The sequence below is a fragment of the Ochotona curzoniae genome, unplaced genomic scaffold (assembly GCF_017591425.1).
Source record: "Ochotona curzoniae isolate NIBS_2020 unplaced genomic scaffold, NIBS_Ocur_1.0 contig_4504, whole genome shotgun sequence".
Classification (NCBI taxonomy): domain Eukaryota; kingdom Metazoa; phylum Chordata; class Mammalia; order Lagomorpha; family Ochotonidae; genus Ochotona; species Ochotona curzoniae.
Window position 1 is genome coordinate 1,483,820 of NW_024466309.1, and position 5,574 is coordinate 1,489,393.

Consider the following 5,574-nt stretch of genomic DNA (forward strand, 5'->3'; position numbering starts at 1 on the left):
GAAAAAATTATATAACTTAAGCCAATTTTTAATAAAAAGAAATTTGCATTGAGCTGTAAGAATCAAAGAGAACTTTCCAAATGTAACAAGATACCTGATGGTGAATAAGTACCTTTTCCTGAAGATCAGGAACAAGGCAAGGTTGTTCATTTGCATCCTTACATTTAAAGCCCATGCAGGGAAATGGCATTTGTCACAATATCAATTCACATGGGTGAATTGGAAGGAACTTTTTCTATTGGCCCCATATCTTTTGGTATAAATCTTTTGATGCAGCATTCTTCAAAATGCATGGAATATGTAAGATTCACCATGGGTGTCAATGACAGTATTCCAGGACTCTCATGCCGACCAAAGAGATGGCGAATGCCAGCAACCCAGTGCAGAGGAACAAGCAAGACCACTACGCCAGAATACTTACATGCATTAAGATGCCAGAGCATGGTTCCACATGGGCCCTCCTCGCAAAGGCAGTCCAGACAGCCTGGCCGTGAAAAGAACAAAGAAAACCAAGCAGATAAGATTCAGGAGCAACAGCCACCTCAACACAGGAACCATTATTTGCTCCAACCAGCAGAGCCAGTAAGGTGGACAGGGAGAGGGTCTGGAGATGAAGCACCAGCAGGAGACCAGTGATGGGGGAAGTCTCTGTGAAGTCCCGCTTTTATTGCTCCTTCACCTCTCCTTATATACTCTCCCCCCACACCTCACTCAGCAGGATAGTGGATACAGATGGGTCCAATTAGTCTAGGTGCTTTTAGCCACAAGCCCAGGGCCTGTTCCGCCCAGGCTAACGAGCACTTATTCAACTCCTTGGCCCAAAATAATTACTGATACAGACAACCTGAAAACCTTAAAGCCCCAGATGCAAGGAGACAGGAGAGCTGAATAAATGGAGAGCTTTGCACCATTAACAAATTGGGGTACAAAGTACAGAAACCATGCTAACACATTCTTTTATGAGGCTAGGTATACTGTGAAATTTGAAGATCCAGATTCTATGCCTGAAAAAATAGTCTTGACAAGAAAAAAATAAAGTGAGAAAAATCACCTTGCTCGGTACTAAGGTACACCATATTGCTCTAGTAACCAAATTCCTAGGTGTCTTGGTGAAGAGATAGGCAGTTAGGTCAATGGAACAACAAAGAGCTCAGAATTAGGCCCACACAAATCACGGAAGAGATTCCTGGCAAAGGCACACCAACAATCAAGTGTAGACAGGACGGTCTCCTGCACAAACGTGATGAAGCAATCCGGAGCACAGACAAGAAGGGCATGTGGAGGAGAAAAAGAGGAGGAGGAAAAAGGGACAGTGAGGGGAAAGCAGAAGTCAACGAGGAAGTCTCTCAAACAGCTTCATAACTTACACCAACATCTCCAAAAACGCAGCAGGGCCTTAGAGTAAAACACAAAACTGTTATAAAATAGTCAAGTTTTCCAGGATCTAGCACAAGGTGGAGTGCTAGAGCTGATGCCAAAACTTTCATCTCTAAAAGTAAAAATCCACAAATTGGCCTCAACACAATTAAAACCTTGTGGTATGGGGAAGAATAAGTGAGGAGGATGAAAACACAAAATACAAAATAGGGGGAAAATTGCGAACCACAAATCCAGCGAAGGAGTAATGGTGTATTTTGAAAACCACAAAACTCGCGGTAAATCAACAATCAGGAAATGAGCAAACGATGTGCATGACACTTCACGGAAGATGCATGACAGACACGCCTATGAAAAGGTGCTCAGCACCATTAGTCACCAGAGAAGCGAAAATCAAAATCACAAATCACACCGAGGCGTCTCTCCACGCCTATTGGAATGATTAGCCTAAAGCATCGTGGCAAAACAAATCCTACCCAGGCTGCAGGGGCACTGCTTCCGCACACAGAGCCGCTGGAGAGGTAACTGACGCTATCATCTGCATGTGGCTTGATGGCTTCTTGTTAAAATGTACTTGTGGGCATTTAACCTATATTCCTATTAAAATCTGTACATTGGGCCTGGCGCCGTGGCCTAGTGGCTGAAGTCCTTGCCTTGAACGCACCCGGGATCCCATATGGGCGCCGGTTCTAATCCCGGCAGCTCCACTTCCCATCCAGCTCCCTGCCTGTGGCCCGGGAAAGTAGTCAAATATGGCCCAGAGTCTTGGGACCCTGCACCCGCGTGGGAGACCCGGAAGAAATTCCTGGATCCTGGCTTCGGATCGGCATAGCATCGGCCGTTGCACTGACTTGGGGAGTGAATCATCGGACGGAAGATCTTCCTCTCTGTCCCTCCTCCTCTCTGTATATCTGACTTTGTAATGAAAATAAAATAAAGTTTTTTTTTTTAAAAAAATCTGTACCTTATCTCTGTGTGGGATGTGAATATTTGCAGAAGTTTTATTGCCAGTAACCAAAACTTTGAAGCTATCCAAATGCATCGCCATGGGTAATAGTCAAATGAACTGTACCAATCCAGAGAATGGAGCACAAATGAGTAATGGAGGGAATTAAGTACCGATACATGTGCGGCATGCATTCAGTTGCCTACTTACTGTAATCTAAGAAGTGCTGTTAGAATTCATGCCTGGGCCAGAGCTGTGGTTTAGCACATAAAGCTGCCATCTGCAGCTCCAGCATATGGGATTGGTGCCTGTTTGTGCCCTGACTGCTCTACTTCCAGTTCAGCTCCCTGTTAATGTGCCTGGAAAAACAGTGGGAGTTGTTCCAAGTGCGTGGGATACTTCTGTGCAGTAACATGGGAGGAAACAAAAAGAGAAAGAAAGCATCCCGTGTTTGTACACAGTTAATTTGCCTCCTGAACCTGGGAAATTTACGAGAGGCCAGCTCCACCCTTTCTTTAAATCTACTTGAACTCCAATGCCTTGATAAAATGATTAAGATCTCTGCCCCTACTGACTACCAGCACGCCTCTTACTCTTCAGACTTCCAAATGTTTTTACTATACTTCACTCATATGGGATTTAACGGAAACTGTTGTGATTCATTTGACATTTATGTATCTGGCACATCTCCTGAACTAGAATGTTGACTACATACACCTTGTCATTGCTAATAGAGGGGCTAGAGCTGTGACATGGTAGGCTAAGCTTCCACTTGAGGCCTTAGCATCCTAAATGGGAGCTGGTTCAAATCCCAGCTGCTCCACTTCCCATCCAGCTCCTTGACTGTTGCCTGGGAAAGCAGTGGAGGATGGCTCATGTTCTTGGGCTCCTGCATCCACAGGGAAAACCTAGGAGAGGGTTCAGGATCTTGGCATTGGATAAACCAAACTCCAGCCATTGTGGCCATTTGGTGAGTGAACCAACAGATCTCTTTGTCTCTCTCTGTAACTCTAGCTTTCAAATGAAAACAGATCTTTCAAAAACCGACAGAATGAAACAGATTGCTTAATGTTCAAGGTAAAATTTGGCACTAAGGGAACCTTTTATTTTTCTATTTCACATCCACTTGTTTGTCATTTACTTTAACTGATGAACTGTTTGTAGAAGTTTTAGATTCACGGAGCTGTTGAGTCAACAGCACGATGGTTCCCACTTACTGAGCACGCAGCTTTCCCTCTTTGCTGCTTTACTTTGGGGCTTTTCTACAACCGATTAACAGCTGTTGGTCATTGTTCAGAGTTGAAAGGTCCTTACTTCTGTGAGAGTTCCTGAGTCTTTGCAGCCCAAGGATCCCTCCAGGCCACCATGTACCATTTGCTACTTGAGTCTGCCTAGGCTTTTCTGTGCTCTGGTAGCTTGTCAAACTCTCAGGAAAACTTTGTAGAAATTTTGATCATGGAACCATTTTTTCTCATGAGAATTGTCTAGAATATATGCTGTGTGTTTAAGGTCTACTGTCTCTGTACCACAGTAGTAATGGACGGAAAAACTGCAATAATAAAAATCACACAACACATCGGGCTGGATCATTCTCTAAAAACACAAGAAATTACAAGGTCAAGGAATTGGTGAGTAGCACTATGTTGGGTGAGCTTATTTCCAGAACAAGCATGATGTAAGTGCTCCTTTGAGTCTCCATGTTCATATTGAGAGTCCCCACATTTAGTCAGATTGTTGGTTGCACAAAGACATCCAGTCAAGGGTGGGATAAAACCCAGACAGCAATCTGTTCCCCACATATTTGGCCAGGGATATCTCTTCCAGAGCTAACTGCCATTTTCTAATTTGCAACAAATGCCTGGGATTTGGAAATGTGAGGTTCCAATGTGTAATGGATTCTGCCTCTCAGCTTCTTAAATTATAGTTCTTTGAGACTGACATTGTGGAATAGCAAGTTAAGCTTCCTGCAATGCAGGAATTCATGCGGGCACCTGTTTTGAATCCCGGGTGCTCCACTTTCAATCCAGCTTCTTGCTAATAGGCCTGGGAAGGGAGAGCATGGCCCCATCACTCTGTACCCACACGGGAGACTCAGGAGAAGCTCTGGGCTTGGCGCAGCCTCAGCCACTGTGGACCTTTGAGGAGTGAGCTAGTAGATGGATGATCTTTCTCTAACTTTGTCTTTCATATATATATATATATATAACACAATTCCCCTCCAATGTCCAATTCAGAATCCTGGTGTTCCTTATCTGAACATGGCAATCGCCTTTTAATTTCAAAACACACATAAGAAACGTTTTAATGGAGTGCTGTGGGGTAGCTGCCGCGGAGAGGAGCGCGCGTCGGCACCCATGGGCCATGGCTGGCACAATGGGCGGTCTGGGAGCAGGGCAGCATGCTGCGCGGGAGCACCGAGATTGTGGCCGAGTTCTCTGGCATCAACAACATTTTGCATCAGCTTGGCATTTATCCATCTGAAAACTTCACTTGAGTGCAGAAATAAGGACTCACCCTGCTTGTAACTACTCATAAAATACCTGAATAACGTGGTGGAACAGCTGAAAGAATGGCTATACAAATGCTGTTAAGAAACTGGTGGTTGCCATCTCAAATACCAAAAGTGGTGAGGTCCTAGAAAGATGGCAATTTGATATCGACTGCAACAAGACTGCAAAAGAAGGTAGGGCTCCCAGAGAAAAGTCTCAGGAAGTTCCCCAGGATGAAATCCCTTCAGGGATCAGATCACAGCTACGGCAACATTGCTGCCGCTACTGGAAGTTTCATGTTCGTTTGTTCTACCGATTTATACAAAGATTTGGTTGTTCCTGAAAAGTGGGAAGAGTCAGAACCACAATTTATTACCAATTCTGAAGAAGTCCGCCTCTGTGCTTTTACTACAACTACCTGCAAAGTGAATACCATGACTGCCTACACACTTCCTGCCAATTACTGATGAAGAGTTGAGGATAATAATGTAATTCCCAAGTGTGGTTTTTTCCTGAAATGAAGTCAACTGCAGTTGATATGTTTGATTTCATTGGTTAAGTTTCAGATGAACAAAAAACAACTTTATATTTTACTGAGCTGTGCATAACTGTGCCGCTTGGGGGTGTCTGTCTTACCGTGGGGTTAACATTAACTGCACATCATGGAAAAGGAAACAGCAGATTTCATCAGCATTGTAATGTCTATGCTTTAAAAGTAGTAATTGCAGACAGAAAAATCTGTGTTATGAAGCTAAATACCTA

The 5,574-nt window shown here is 44.0% G+C and overlaps 1 pseudogene; it reads left to right on the plus strand.

Annotated features, from left to right (window-relative positions):
- Positions 1 to 312: 312 nt before the first annotated feature.
- Positions 313 to 5,279, plus strand: LOC121160517 (annotated as a pseudogene).
- The last annotated feature ends 295 nt before the right edge of the window (positions 5,280 to 5,574 follow it).